We start from the raw sequence: 17,381 nt of genomic DNA on the forward strand, positions 1-17,381 counted from the left end.
AACCATTCACTAGAAGGTACAGAAGATTGAAATGCAGAAAAACGAAAGACAAGCAAATGATTCGACAGAATTACAACTTAATTCCATTTGCTGTTGAAACAATTCGTCAACAATCTTGGTCACTTGATCTCGCTTAACATTTCTGAACGTTCTACCTTCTTCTTGAAACAGAGAATCAGTATGGCAGTGCATCTTCAATCATGCAATCAATTTTCAGGTTGACGATATTGAATATGATTTTGCATTCATGTGATTTTTGTAAATTCGTAGTTTTAAATTTATCAACTCAAACCTGTTCTTTTCGATATATAACAATAAAACATTCCAAATTTATTTATCTCTTAAAATATTCAAACAAACAACAAACGAAACAGAACTTGAAATACACTGAAATTTATATAAATATTCCAAAACACACAGTAGGCTTAGTCATTCGTCGATTGTTTCTCGACCTATACGCTATTATCATAAACATGAAATCCATCTACGTTTGTGTGCTAATTTTGGTTTTCGTGGCGTTCTTGGGTATAATTGTGTTAATTTGTTGACAAGATATGTGAGAATTTGAAACGAATAAAACGTTTATTTTCTGCAGGCCTAGCAATGTCTGATGAACCAACATTAGTCGGAGGTAACCGTTGTACATGGGGCCCTAGTTACTGGTGTAAAAATGCAGAAACTGCAAAAGAATGTAGCATAACCGTGAGTGAAAATTTCTAAAACAATGGAAAATTCAAGGCAGAAATAAAATGTATGTACTCTTTCAGGCTGAGCACTGCGCGGAACGATATGGTGGATTTAAGGAACAGTAAGCCAGTACTTGGGAGCATCAAACTTGTGTTATGATTAAAATTCAGTTTTTTAAATAAAAACAATGTAAAAGGCCTCAAAGATAGTACTGGACTGTGTCGGCGCATGTATAGGGTAAAACATTGAAAAAAATGTTATTTACGTATCTGTTGTGGACGGTAGATTTTAGGCAATTTGACCTAAAATATAAAAGTATGTGCCTTCCAGTTTCCTCAGTTATTCAGTAGTTCCTTCTGAATCGTTTAGTCCACATAATTTCTATTAGTAGCACAACGATGCTGACAAACCAAGCGTACACAATGAACATTGGAAATTCGAATTTTTCAAAATTAGTTGCCTGTTGATACTTTAATTTGTCGCGATTGTAAGCTAGAACCAATTTTTCTGTTTCAGCGACAGATTCTCTTAACCATCGATAAAGTAATCCTGAACTTTGCGTCCGGAGAGCAATTCTGTTTAATCTATCGAAAAACACAAGCGCGTCTGATACTGGAAACATCGAGAATGAGCTAAACACTGTGATGCCAGTATCGTAAAATCCTCTCATGTTCAGCCGTCGTTGAACCCTATAGATCATGTCGAAGTCACGGCCACTCATCAAGTACGATGTTGAAGTATTAAACTCCCACATTTGATTGAAGTAATGTCGATTTTCAATTGAAATAATTTTGTTGGTCCATTCTTCATAAGTTGATCGATTGGCTGCCATCTCCTGAATTAAATCTACCCATGCCGGTAGGACTGTGATAGTTAACGGTGAATTGTAAATGTCCGTTAGCGTTTTGAGCTGGGGCTGTAGAAATGGTTTCGTGAAATAGCTCTGCAGATCCGAGAGGTATCCATTCCCGACAACGAATCCTACAAATGTCAGTGGTACAATTAGAAACGCCTCGGCACGAGAAAGTATTTGATAGTTTATGGAACCGTTTTCGTTGATTATAAGATTTAAAATGTCGACCAAACTTTGAAAAAGTAAAGCCTTGTCTCGTTTAATGTATCGACAGATACTTAACAATAGTACAGTTGCAGCAACTGAACCAGACGAATAGTAAAAAAATTCGTTCGTCGTTAACATTTGAAGATATGCGTAAAAGCCAGAAAAGGGCTCTGCTTCGGGAACAACAATATTTACGTGTGTCAACAGAAGCGGATACATAGTAAATTCAGAAAGTTTTGTGGTCGTCGCAAGTAGATTGACAATTTCAATTTCATTCTGAAAGCAGTCTTCGATAGTTTTGTAACTACCGCTTTTCACTTGAAATGTCGCATTCATTACTTGAAACACTGAAAGCCAGAACCGTTTGTAAGCACGGTTTACAAACGGAGTTACTCGGAATTTGTGTTGATGATAGTTGCAATCTAGACTCGGAAAAAATTTGTGGTATGAGTTCCAAGCTGTCACGTTAATCACTTCAAATTTTCCAAACAAGTGAAAAGTGTAGATGTGAATGTAACATTCACTGCATGTAGGGTAAATTGCCGCAAACACGTTAGAAATCGATTGTCCTCTGAACCACAGAAAATAGGATCGTAAATCGTCTATCGCTGTAACATTTCGAAAGAATATTCCAATTTTCACATTTCTGACCACTTGTTTAATGTTCTTGATTTCTATCAGCAATTTCAAGTTGTCAGCAAACGTCGGACTCTCCGGAGCAACAATCACAAATGTATTTTTCCCCGTCATTTCCTGCAGGATTTTTAAGCCTGCCACGCTTTGGTTAGCACTCTCAAAAGTGAATAGACTTCTGGGATGATTTTCATTTCCGTTTCTCACAAACTGATTGATATTTGCTGTTGTGGCCACTAAGAAGATATTGTGATCGAAGTTGAAGTAACTGTTTAAATCATCAATGAGTCTGGCTTCCTGAGAAATTAATGTCAGAAGACTTAATGCTGCTTCAATTCCCATAGTGTCTCAACGAAATTTCATTAGTCACTAACATACGACTAGACAATTTTCGAATCGAATTTTCAATAGTCAGTTAATTAAACACGACAAACTCCCGTCAATTATAAGCACAAATGTTTCTATTATAAAGAAGCATTCAGGCCGCATAGTAACTAAAATTACCCCATCAACATTTTTTATCTACCTAGGTGAAATAATAGCAGTGAAAAGGTGCTATTATGTCGCCGTCGGTAGATAAAATAGCGTATTCACCTCTGTCCAAATGTGACATCAATTTTTATCAAGAAAATTTTAACAAGAAAATATGTCAATGAGAAGTTTACCGATGAGATTTTACAACGAAAGCTTTACAAAAAAAATGCGTCACAAGTGGCAGATGCTGAGGAAACCCCTCATACGACAATAATCATCTGCCACTTTGTGACGCATTTTTTTTGTAAAGCTTTCGTTGTAAAATCTCATCGGTAAACTTCTCGTTGACATATTTTCTTGTTAAAATTTTTTTGATAAAAATTGATTACGTTGAGGCGCAGAATGCGTCACCAAAACCGATATCAAATGTTTTGGAAGTTTAATTTTTACTACACTAGCGTCACCTTTTCCTCTTTGAGGTTTTTGTGGGATCGTTAATATACAACGAAAACAAAATGGCCGACAAAATACTTCCTTGAGGAAGTCCAAGTTCGTTTATCAAAGGACTTGATTTGCATCTGCAATCTAGCTGTTTGGTATCGATCCGCCAGATAGTCAGAGAACCATTTCAGTTCCACTCCCTTGACGCCGTATCGCTCTAACTTTTTCAATAGGACAGCACGATCAATCGTTTCAAACGCCCGTTTGAAATCCACAAAAACCGCCAGTACAATGTTTCTGCTGTCTATTTCACATTTCCAGTCTGCTATGACATAGTTCAATGCCGTTTTACATGAATGGAATTGTCTGTAGCCAGACTGTTCGCTGATGAGGATGTCGTTTGGTTGAATATGCTGTAGTAGTTGTTCTTTAACCACCGCTTCGATGATCTTTTCAAAAGTTGACATCATGTTGATTGGCCTAAAATCCTCTGGCTTTGAAGCTCCAGCAATTTTTTCCACTGCTACCACCATGGAGCGTTTCCAACATGCAGAAAAAATTCCTTCTCTAAGCGATTGGTTCACTATATCAAGAAGTGCTTCCCCTATATAGCTCCACGAATCCAATACGAATTGGACGTTTACACCATCAAAGTCTTTCTTATTTTTCAAATTTTTCACTACTTCAAGTAAGGGGCCATCCATAAATTACGCACGCACCTAAGGGGGGAGGGGGGTTGACGAAAAGCGTGCAAAAACGTGCGATGGGGGACGGGGGGTCAGCGAAAAGCGTGCGCACAAATTCAGACTGTTCAGAAGTTGTATCAAATTAGGTCCGTAGTAGGTTAAAACGTAAGAAGCGTAACACATAGTAGAAGTATCTACTTGTAGCTTATGTTTCAGCCTTTATTTCGACTTTAAGCATAGGTACAATCCAGCATTTTAATGTAACAAACGAAAATTTTTCATCTTTGTACCAATTTAGGCTCGAAACAGATCAGATCAATCTGAAAACTTTCAAATCCGATCTGAAAATTTTCAGAACTGGTCTTGGATGGATCTTAATGGATGGATGTCAATGAGATTCATTTCGAGAACAGTTATTGTGATAGAAACATATTTTGTACATCTCTCGGACTGGCAAGTAAAATACTCCATTGTCAAATCTGAAAAATGTTTTTCTTTTTTCAATCTGAACCGGTCAGATGAGATTCAGATCAATCTGAAAAGTTCAGATTAACAGATCAGATTAGATGGTCACCTGATCTGAATCTGAAGAACTGTAATCTGAAAACTTCAGATCAGATTGCATCCGAAAATTTTCAGATGAAAATCAGATCAGAACACCTCTGTTTCGAGCCGGCCAATACTTTATGTTAGAATCTTCGACCTCTAAACATACATTGAAGGACAAATTTCGTGCGCACTTTTAGAGCGGGGAGGGGGGGTTTCCAAAAACGTGCAATAGCGTGCAAGGGGGGAGGGGGGGTCCAAAAATTCGTAATTTTGGGCGTGCGTAATTTATGGATGGCCCCTAACTGTTCCATCGTCCTTGGCTGAAACTTGAATTCATTTGGACACAACTTTACACCGTTCGCATCAAACACACTGTTACTGTTCTCAATGCTTTCATGTATTTCATTCACACTGTCTATAAAGAATTTATTGAATTCGTTTGCAATTTGCAGTTCATTCTCTTTAGACACTTCGACCTCATTGTTTCCAAACTTAACGTATTTCGTACGGTTTTTCTTCTTGTTATTTATCAACGACTTTAAAATTCGCCACATACCTTTTTGGTCTGATTTGTTCCTCCGTAGATCCTTCACGATGTCCATTTTGCTAGCGTAATTGATAATCTACTATTACTCAACGCAGTGTGCGTCGAGGTAGACAAATCAGACAATATTTTTTGACGTCAAACTTTGTTTTGCTTTTTAGCCCCGTACGAAGTGCTGGGGTCTTACAGGACATCTATGTTATTTGTAACATGTGGAATTCGAAGCAGACAGTAAGGGAAAAGCATTTGCCTATTGTTACAGGTGACGAATACACAATAAAAAAATGTTTGTCTGTGTACACGATAACTTCAATAAATCGAACAGATCTAAAAAAAATTCCGTTATTGGTAATGACAATGGTGAGACCAGACCCCATTACATATGAAAGTGGGCATTTTGAGTCGGTCCTTCCTAAGTTAGAAAGATATTTTTTTTGATACCAACATTGAAAAATGATACTTTCGCCCCGCATATGAGGGGCGAAAGTAAAAAAATGCATCCCACTGTGCGCCAGTGTTCTTATTGAAATTAGCATACAAAGTTGATACTTTTTGTTACTGAATGATTTGTTAGTTATATCTTAATTTTTGTGTGTGTTATTGTTGTGATGGCTAAATTATTAAATTTTTCATATACCAGGGGGCTGCCGCCCCCTTGACCCCGCATTTTCTGGCTAAATGCCTTTTTATTTCAACATTTTGTTGCGATGTTTGCGATACGTATCAATTTTCAATGTTGGTATCAAAAAAAATAGTATGAACGACTCGGGCCAAAAGTAAAAAAAATCAACCTGTGCGATTAGAGCCCTTGCCTTCGGCGCGGGCTCCAACTCTCGCACACGGTTGAATTTTTTTACTTTCGCCCCTTGTCATTCAATGTACTATACAATATCGATCGGCAAAAAAAAAGTTTATGAAAATTTGATGACCAACACGTGAGTTATAGTGGAGCATGTAGCCCTAAGAATCTTGCAAAGTTAGATAAAGATATGGATGTACATGCTCCGCATAGAGGAGGTCTTTCTCTATCGTTTAACATGAAGAGACACTTAGAAAATGAATACGCCTGGGAGCTGGAGCCCCTCAAAGTCGGGCTGATGTTCCTTGAAAATTGATTGAAAATACATCAAATTTATGGTTGCAAAACACTAAGCAACCATGAAAAACATTTGTAGAATATATAGATTTTTAGTTCAAAACATGAGAAAATGAATATGTTACACAATAATCCAGTAAATTTCTAATAAGAAAAACGATGCGATTTAGCCTTCAATTTGTCAAAACTTTCGATTTTTGACGTTTGTGCAAAAAGAAATGTACTAGTCAGTTTCGTGGTAGAAGTGTTCTGGCGGTTTTATTTGAAAATGGATGCGTTTGAAAAGTTAGAAAAAAAATCTCATTGTTGTTGTCATTGTTTTCTCGTATGTTTTGTGAATCGGCGAGTCTTACGTTTATAATCCTTCCTCATGTCCTCATGGCTTGTAATATATGATTTCAAAATTTTAAGAACCTAAAGTCTAAAACTCTAATGTTTGTCTGGTTTAAGCATTATAAAATTTTTCTTTGACTACTTCGTCTTATGGCCTTGAGAGGAGGTGAATCTCTTAAAGAAGTTAGTCAATTTACCATAAGGATGATACTAACCAATAGCTTTTATTGAATCACTTTAACCTTAAACCAACTAAACGATTTTATTTGGCATTGTCAGAAAGTTGTTACAATTTCCGTCAATTCCTTTTTGCTCATAGTAGGCCGCATGTTCCATTTCAGTTAAAAGTTAATAATTTGTTACAACCGATTCACGTGTTTTGTATAAAAGTTAAGAAATTGTGCTACATTTCAGATTTATTATTCTGTTGCAACTATTTATGCAATTTCAATTTTAATTTCTCTTCAAAATTTGAGTTTTATACATTGAAAAATCGGTTACGATATGAACGAATCGAAAATATCAATCAAACAAGTCAATTTGGACTCGAAATTATTGGAAGTTAACTATCTCAATTGCTTCATTTGTCAGTCATCTAGACAGCAGACTTCAAAGAGCAATTCCAATCATGAAGAACTGCCACAACCATCTAGACAAGGAATTGCATCTCTGTGTCGGGATCTTGCAAGTTTCATGCAATGTAAGAGAGATTCTGTGCCACGGCATATTGAATTGCTGTTCGAAAGCTCAAATCAGTTCGAGGAATTAATGGTGGCGAACAGCGCACGTTATCACAAGCAATGCAGAGATAAGTACAACGCACAGAAACTGAAACGACTGGAGAAAAAAATTAAGAAGATAAGCGGTGAAGTGTCACCAGAAGAAACCATCGAAATTTCTACATCCAGCAATCCGGTCAGCTACGATGAAGCCTATGATTCAGTTTTCAAAGAAATCGTCAAAATAATCGAAACTACTCGCCGATCTTCAGATCCAGAATTTTATCAGTTGTCACAGTTGGCGAAAATACTTTCCGAACGTCTTGATGATCTTGGGTTCGAGAACATTACCATACATACATCAAGATTGAAGGATCAGTTGTTGGCAACTATTCCTGGGTTCAGAGCAGACAAAATTGGAAGAGAAATCCTGTTATCGTTCGACGAAAATGTGAAGCATCTGGTGTCGAGCGCGGTCAAAAATGAAATGAACACTGAAGCAGACGTCTTAACAGCAGCAATTGATATATTGAGAAAAACCTTCATCGATAAACATCACAGTGTATTTAGTGGATCTTTGAACGAAAACTTTTGCCCCGAAAATACAGTGTCAAAGACTTTGGTAACATTTATATCTGCTCTAATGGGCAACGAAACGACTGACTCAAAAGTTGCTGAAAATATCGGACAACTTATTCAGTTCAACAGTGTAAAAAAGAGAAATCCGGAATCATCTTATGCACGACACAACATCAACCGAGAGCAACCATTACCTCTGTATATTGGTCTGCTCATCCATTCATTGACCGGTAAGAGAAGTTTGATTGATGAACTGTTTGAAATGGGCATGTGCGTGTCGTATTCGCGAGTTTTGGACATTGAACGTGCGTTAGCATCGAAAGTATGTGAAATATATCGGGAAGACGATTGCGTGTGTCCGCCACACTTGTCGTTGGGTGTGTTCACCACAGCCGCAGTTGACAATATAGATCATAATCCACGATCCAATTCAGCAAATTACGCTTTTCATGGGACTGGCATCTCGTTGATTCAGCACTACGATGAACCAAACAGCGACAATTATCGACAATGCATTTTCCTGAACAAAAGTGATTTTGCTAGCAAATCGAAGCCATCTCTACCCAAAAGTTACTACGACATAACTTCATTGCCTACAGAAGATGATGGAGAAGCACTGTTGCCATCCGTAAATTGGGACTCCACACTTTCATCTAAAAAGCCATTGGAATATGTGATGAATTGGTTTGAAAGCTGCAACCAATTAATGAGTGAAAATTCGGATAAACTATTATCTTCCTGGTCCGCCCACAATTCACGATTAACTGAAGACATTTCAAAATACAAAAGTACTTCAGTTATGTTGCCGTTGATCAAGGATAACATCAATTCGCCATCAGTCGTTGGACATACAATGGACATTGTCATTTCAATAACGAAGAAAATAAACCCCATGCAAACCCCCGTTTGGACTGGAGATCAGCCAGTTTATGCAATTGGAAAGCAGTTACAATGGTTGTATCCCGAAAAATACGGCGAAGACAAGCTTGTATTGATGCTCGGTAAGTTTTTTGAAATTTTGGACCTTCAACCATATTAATCGAATCTACTCGCCTCATATCAGGGGGACTACACATCGAAAAATCATTTTTGGCAGTTGTTGGAACTTGGCTAGAAGGTAGTGGTTGGGAGGAAATGATTGTAAGATGCGGTTTAACCACATCTGGCAGAGCTGAGGGTGTCCTTAAATCTGAACACATTAAGCGAGCTCGTTATGCACATGAAGTATCACTAGCTGCATTACACATTTTGTTATTCGAACAATTTGAAAGCAACAAAACGGTAGAAGACAGTGAATATCTTGAGTGGATTGAAACTAAACGACATCAATCGGCACAGTTTCAATACTGGATAACAACAATGGAGCTGGAAGCCATTCTTCTGCAATTTGTCAAAGCATTGAGAACAGGAAACATCGATGAATACATTGTCATTTTGGATTTGATGTGTCCTTGGTATTTAGTCACTGATCATACCCATTATGGGCGATGGCTGCCGGTTTTTGTGGCTGATTTGAAACGGTTACGGACGACTAATCCTCAAGTATACTTGCAATTCAAGAACGGTCATTTTACGAGTCGGCAAACAAACAGAAAATTCTCCTGCATATCAGACGATCAATTGCATGAACAGAACAACAAATTGGTTAAGGAAAGCAGTTCACTCTTAGGTATTCTTGTATTTGTAACAGTCTTGTTCGTTGAGTTAATTGAATCTTCAATAGGAATGCTCAACGACGAAGCATCAATTGTCAAGTGGATGGTCAGCGGACCGGAAATTTCAAGGCTAATCTTGGAATATAAAAACTTGCTATCGACGAAGGAAGACTTACGACATCACGAAGACCGAAAATGGTTTCAGTCCAAATTCTCCAATGACGTCCAAAATATGGTCAAGGAAATGCGAAACAAAGGGCCGTTCAGTACAGAGGAACTGTCCACAATAGGTCATGAAAGAAAAGTGATGAACGAAGAATCGAAGAAACACGTCATTGAAGCTTCTCGGATGGGATTAGACGTAAGTAAACTAGTCGTATTCAAACACATCATTAAATAGATCACTTCCTCTCTGCCACACACACGCTTTCCCTGTCCGAGAAAATTAGAAAATAAAGTCTATCCCTTAGCAAGGCTCGTTACAATTTGTGCATGTAACTACCCGCTTCTGCTAATTGCATTTTTTTTTTCAAAATTTTTGCTAAGAGAGTTACGTTAGATCTTAGTATCTCTTTCCAGAGTGTATTAGCAAACTTTCTTTTGTACGAAATGTTTTGATTTGAAAAAGAAATAATTTCCGATAGTTTAGGGGCGATTTCTTCATTATTTTTCAAATATTTGCGCTGAGCTAATGGTTTGTGAGTTGTGATCAACGAGTTAAATTAGCAGGTATAACCATGTATGTCTGTTGTAAATTTCGAATTCGCATCGTGAAATAATTGAACTTCTCCATTGCTTTCATACACTACTAATCCCAAGTAAGCAAAAAAAAAAAAAAACATCCGCCTGTAACGCTTCTTTCATTCTACCGGATATATTTCGCTTTCATTTTCTGTTTGGCATACTATTATTTGCATCACTTCCTTGCTCTCAACTTTATCTTTATTTGCAGAAATATCGTGATTACATGTTCGAAAGATTGGTAACAACGAAAGTTTCAATTCATCACACCATTAAGCAAAGTCAATTGAGGATATTCAAGGTCAAAACCGAGAAAAAAGTTAACAAGGAGAAGATGAAACTCGCGGCTGCAAACGTTGACTCTAGCTTGTTCTGCAAGCTATTCATCGCAAGTGAAGTTCGTAAGGGCAACGTTACAGAATTTTTTATGCACGAAAACAGTCGTTTTCGTCCCTCTTTGTCGGAATTTGGAAGCCTCAGAAAGTCAACGACCAATGATGACATGATCAATTGCTTAATGAAAAACAAGAGAACCAACCACTCATCTCGTTCGGATCACGATACACCTGAAGCTGCAACTGCTTTTGTAATGAACGCATTTTCTCACGTACATATTTCTGCACCATTATCGGCTATGACTGTGAAAAGTTACAGTGAACAGATTTTCAACAAAATTATTGATGCAAAACGAGATAATCATGTTCGAGTCGATGTCGTATTCGACGTCAACAACGAAAACAGTCTGGAAGAAATGACCAAAGAAGTGTGTAACGAGGAAAAATACTTCAGTGAAGTCGACAACGAAACGAAAATGCAAAGTGGTACGATGTGGTTCACGAAATTCTTGAGTAAACTGAAAGTCAAAACACAGTTCCTGAATACATTGGCCTCAAATTACGTTCAAAGTGCTTTTAGTGAACAGCGTAAGCACATAATTGGTACAGGAGATAGTATTGTGATCTCATGCGATGAAACGACTGACATTAATTTTCGACTTCCCATCGAAAACATAAACACAAGAATGTTGCTTCACGTCGAAGATGCAGTGCGGAACGGCCATGCGAATGTAGTGTTGTCTACTTCTGACTACAACATCGTCAGCGTAGCAATATATGCGTTCAAATACTTAACACCAAATCTCAACCAATTGTGGGTCGAAGTCTTAGAGGCCAAGGGAACCAAAATTGTTCCAATTCATGAATTATACGAGCAACACATGGATAAATCAGATGTTTTGCCATTTTTCAATGCATTTACTGGATGCAGCACATCATCGGCTTTCTTTGGAATCGGCAAAACGACGGCATGGAATACTTGGATTAAGTTCCCGGACATTACCTCTGCTATGACCAAGTTGTTGAGTGATGCAAAATCAAAACTGTCGGATGAAGCTATGAATACATTTGAGGAGTACACCGTCAAAATGTACGATTCATCATCTAAACTGACCAAGGTTCACGACTGTCGACGGGATCTCTTCACGAGAAAAAACAAGCCAAGAACAATTGATCGCATTCCTCCCACTAGAGATGCACTGGAACAACATGTGAAACGATCTATGTTACAATCAATGATTTGGACACAATGCATCCGCAAAAATATTACAAATCTAAAACCGACCGATTGGGGTTGGAAGAACGATGAAAAAACAAAAAAATTGGTGCCCGTCTGGATTTCAATTCCGATAGTAGCCGAACATTGTAAAGAACTGATTACGTGCAAATGTCCGAAGCAATGCTCGGGACGATGCAACTGTGTAAAAAACCAACTACCGTGCACAATGCTATGTGCTTGTGACGGTAATTGCCGAAAAGAATCAAAATAAAAATAGACCACGCCCGTGATCTAGTTATTGAATTGCTGTCATTAAGAAGAACGGAAAATATAAACGCTGTTATGAAACTCTGGCGATTCTTTATTTAAATGAAGAAATTTCGTTTTGGCTGGACAAGAATGTGCAAATCTATATAGTCTCATAATAATGTGAACAACCTGAGTCAAACGGTAGGGTAACAGAGAACAAACTTAATGCAGGTTGTAATGAGTAAGTTGAAAATAGCTATCTGTGTTCTGTATTCGACGATTGATTTTCTGTAATTTGTCGTTTTGTATGCCAAGCGAAATCTACATGCGAAAGTACTTAAAATCGGTCTATCTACCTTGAATAGTTATTTACGTATCTGGACGGTATATTTTATGAAATTTCGCGAGTTGTAGCCGGAACGAAGTGAGGGCGACAAGTAAAAGTGCCTAAAAGTCCACCACAGATGAGTGTACAATTTTTAATGCTGAGGGCACTGAGGGCCTAAATTAGCCTAAATTACGAGAAAAATTCCGAAATTTATGTCCAAGACATGAAAATATACAGAAGAAGCACATCAGAAATCAGAAGGAGTTATGGTAAGTACTGTCACACGATTTGAGACCATCCATAAAGGACGTACGTGATTTTTTGGGAACCTATCCTTTCCTCTTCGTCCGCACTTTCACACTACATACATGTACGACGACATATACACTTGGTCACACTCCCGCTCCCTCTTTTCGTCCAGACCATTTCCTCTCGATGACTTTTTTTGTAAAAATTTATAGAACCATCAATATTGTCTACAAATCCGGAGTACACGTTTTTACAAACCCCCTACCCCTAGACATTTCGACAAAAAATACGTGTATATCAATCTAAAGAATAAAAAACTGCCAATACACGAACAAAAACATGTCAAAATCACATTTTCCGCCTTACGTTCATTGATATTATTGTTGAACAAAGTAATTTTCAAATAAAAAGTTCTTCTGCTTATAAGAACAATGGTTAGAAAATTATTTGTATGCAACTCAGCACCATAATGTGCAAAATTTACAAACTTTGGATGCCTCTAACGTTGTATGAATTTCGGTGCACAGTTCTTTATTAGTCTCGAGAGCCTAATAAAGTACTTGGCACCTGATATCATAAATAACCATTAACTGACGGCTTAACAAAATTACATTTGGTACCATTCGCAGATCTCAATAATAATATGGCAAATTCTCATTTATTTGAATTTATCGCGGTAAATTAATTGACCGTAATTTAAAAAATGACATCTAGTACAACACCAATAGAAGTGACAGATGTATGACGCGCATAACGCTCCAGATTTATAGAGACCTTACAGCTCGCACTATTAGAGCCTTTGTTGTGAACCAGGTTTCAGGGTTACTACAAACAGGTTTTCCATACAGATGAAGTTTTAAAAAAAAAAACTGATGATAGCTATGATAACTATGATAGCATGGGTGGCATATGGCACCTAGAGAAACGGGACAAAAATGACGTCTCAACATGACCCATTAGGCTTGCTCTGACTCCTAATGAGATATTTTTCTGGTCCGGAAGGCTTGAATATTGAACCCCTATCTTTTTTTTAGAATTTTAGGCTTGACCCATTAATGTCCTTTAGGCGCTCACCTGTACATACTTCCACATGTGGTTATTGCTTTCAATTAAGATCAATTAAAATTTTGTCTTGAAATATGCAGTTGTAGGAGTTACGAACGTATTTTGTGATACGGCCTAAGTGAAATAAGGAAGGCTTGCGCAACCTCGTCATTTATTTACAACCTTGGCGTTATTAAGATCGCATTGGGTATGTGTGTCAAACTGTGTTATATGGGTAAAATTTGATGGGTAAAATTTCATTCTGAAAGCAGTCTTCGATAGTTTTGTAACTACCGCTTTTCACTTGAAATGTCGCATTCATTACTTGAAAGACTGAAAGCCAGAACCGTTTGTAAGCAGGGCTTGGAAACATAGTTACTCGGAATTTGTGTTGATGATAGTTGCAATCTAGACTCGGAAAAAAATTGTGGTACGAGTTCCTAGCTGTCACGTTAATCACTTCACATTTTCCAAACAAGTGAAAAGTGTAGATGTGAATGTAACATTCACTGCTTGAAGGGTAAATTGCCGCAAACGCGTTAGAAATCGATTGTCCTCTGAACCACAGAAAATAGGATCGTAAATCGTCCATCGCTGTAACATTTCGAAAGAATATTCCAATTTTCACATTTCTGACCGCTTGTTTAATGTTCTTGATTTCTATCAGCAATTTCAAGTTGTCAGCAAACGTCGGACTCTCCGGAGCAACAATCACAAATGTATTTTTCCCCGTCATTTCCTGCAGGCTTTTTAAGCCTGCCACGCTTTGGTTAGCACTCTCAAAAGTGAATAGACTTCTGGGATGATTTTCATTTCCGTTTCTCACAAACTGATTGATATCTGCTGTTGTGGCCACTAAAAAGATATTGTGATCGATGTTGAAGTAACTGTTTAAATCGTCAATGAGTCTGGCTTCCTGAGAAATTAATGTCAGAAGACTTAATGCTGCTTGAATTCCCATAGTGTCTCAACGAAATTTCATCAGGCACTAACATACGACTAGTCATTTTTAACTATCGGATCAACATAAAATTGATCGAATTTTCAATAGCCGGTCAATTAAACACGAGAACCTCCCGTTAATTAAAAGCACACGTGTTTCCCATTATTTATAAAGAAGTATTCAGGTCGCATAGTAACTAAAATTACAATATATTTTGTCGTCTCATAATCTCATGATTGGGAAGTGGATAAATGTATGAAGCGATACATTCTCAGTCCCCGACGAAGGTAAATTGGTATCTATTGAGAACGTCTCACCCATGTGTGCGGTGTACTTAGTCAACCCTCTTCGACATAACACACACACATACGATACATCTTCTAGCTTCCGACCCGATACAACGATGCACATTCTGACCAAGCCCGTACATGCATCATGTCACAAATTATATTAGACCACATACTCAACGTGATATCTCAAAGTACTTTCGGGAATTCCGAACAACGTCTATAGGTTTTAGCAAGCCTTTAGGATTTCTTCTGGTGAATAGAATGCGTCATTCATGTACAGTTACCTCGAGACACTTCAGTTAAAGACTCAACGTGGTGAATAAAAAACCATTCTTTATTAAATTTTGTGTCAGCGACCAACAACACAAATGTATTGTGAAGGTAATGCCATGGGATAGCGAAAATATTTTGTAAAACACAAGTAAACCCGAGTACAAAAACGGCTCAAAAGTGAATAGAAATATACTGATATTTAGGTAGAACATTGTATTCTGACTCGTTACTATTCAATAAAAAATATTCACTAACAAAATAAGGGTGGGGTTTTATATTGCTTACATCAGGTCAGTTAAAAATTATCGTTGAGACTTTAGTAGTCGTTGTAAAGTAACATCTATTTTGTTTTAAAAAGGTAGAATTAAAAAATCTTCTTCCAACAAAATGTATAAAAGATATCTGGAGCCGGATAACAACCTCCCATTAACAAAATATATGAAGAAAGTGCGTCCGAAAGTTTGATATACTTTAATACTTGAAATAATGAGTTCGCTTGTAAATATTGCAGAAGGTTAAAGATGGACCACAAAAATCGAACTTCAGAAATTCACATATCGAAAACACCACGAGCAATTTAATTCAAGGTATATAATAATGATTTCCAATTATTGTGCGAACGTTTCCCAGACACAACGTTTTTAAAGAAAATGCCCACATTGACGTTGAAATCGAAAATGTCGATAACAATATGCAAGGCAAATCCTTTGATGGCAATGACGACTATTTTATAGAAATATCGGATCAGTTAATTCACCCTAATTTGCAATGTAAAATCGGAGATGCCATTGCAATGATACTCGCATATTTTTTGCAACACCATTTGACCTGGGTAGCCTTGGAAGATCTTTTGAAACTTTTTCATAACATATTAGGGGACGACTCAAATTTGCCTAAAACAAAATATTTCTTTAAGAAATGCTTCGGGCAAAACCAGCAGACAATATTTCACTTCTACTGCAAGAAGTGCAAGATGTACATCGATACATTCGACAATTTGAAGTCGAGACAGGAAGAAAAAAATTATCAGAAAGATGAAACGTGCGATATTTGTTCGGTCTGTGGAAGTGCCTATTCTTTGAAAAAAATGAATGATGGTCACTTTTTTATTGAGTTACCATTGAGAGAACAAATCGAAAAGAAGTTAATGGAAAATCCTGATATTTTGAATTACAACACTAAGTCCAGTTCTAGTGACATGACCGACATTTTTGACGGCGAGCTCTATAAATCTCTCAAGAGTAAGGTTGGGTCCGGCCCTTTGATTACTCTAACTCTCAATACAGATGGGGTTAGAGTTTTCAAGTCAAAACGTAAGGCTAGTCTATGGCCCATTCAAATGTTTATTAACGAGGTACTGCCAAGTAAAAGATTTAAACAAGAAAACATCATTCTTAACGGAATTTGGTTTGGGACAGATCCCGTCTTTGAAATCTACCTGAAACCATTAATTAATGAATTAAAAAATCTGGAGGAAAATAAAATCCTTGTTCAAAACAACAACGTCGACAACGTTGCTGTAACGGTTCGTGTTCTTTTCGTATCAGCAGATGCACCTGCAAGATGTAAAGTATTAAAACTTAAACAATATAATGGTGAGTTCGGCTGCACATATTGTCTTCATCCCGGATTTATGGTGGGCGCTTCCACAACCAGCAAGTACACTCTGTCATCAGAAGGCTACAGTCTTCGCACCCATGCGAGCACAGTAGCTCTAATGAAAACAATGTTATCAACGGGAAAAGAAATTCTCGGTGTAATGGGCGTTTCACCCTTGATTGGATTCAAAGATTACGATTTAATTCTGGGTACTACCATAGACTACATGCACTGTGTTCTCGAAGGTTTTTTTGTAATTATTAATTATCTCTAATCTATCACTAATCTATCTGTATGTTAGGAGTATCAAATCTGCTATTGAATTTATGGTTTAATTCTAAGAACCATCGTGAACCATACTATATTACACCACGCGGAACAGAAATCGTCAACAAAAATCTTAAATCAATCAAGCCGTTGAAAACTTTCTCCATATCGCCCAGGACAATTGAAGAAAGTGAATATTGGAAAGCTCACGAGTTCAAGTACTGGCTTCTATTTTATGCAGTTCCATGTTTAACAGGCATTTTAAAGACAATTTACTTAAATCATCTCACACTCTTGTCGGAAGCAATATTCATATATTTGAAAACAAAAATAACTCCCGCAGACCACGCAAAAGCAAGTAAAAATTTGCGAAAATTTGTAGTTGATT

General features: G+C 37.3%; 1 long non-coding RNA gene across 1 annotated transcript; it reads left to right on the forward strand.

The window, feature by feature from the left end:
• Nucleotides 1–390: 390 nt before the first annotated feature.
• On the forward strand, nt 391–882 carry LOC119084143. The gene is made up of 3 exons (XR_005089014.1): nt 391–535; nt 602–702; nt 768–882. It is a non-coding gene; the product is annotated as an uncharacterized LOC119084143 (long non-coding RNA).
• The last annotated feature ends 16,499 nt before the right edge of the window (nt 883–17,381 follow it).

This window comes from Bradysia coprophila, unplaced genomic scaffold (assembly GCF_014529535.1).
Source record: "Bradysia coprophila strain Holo2 unplaced genomic scaffold, BU_Bcop_v1 contig_732, whole genome shotgun sequence".
Taxonomy (NCBI): domain Eukaryota; kingdom Metazoa; phylum Arthropoda; class Insecta; order Diptera; family Sciaridae; genus Bradysia; species Bradysia coprophila.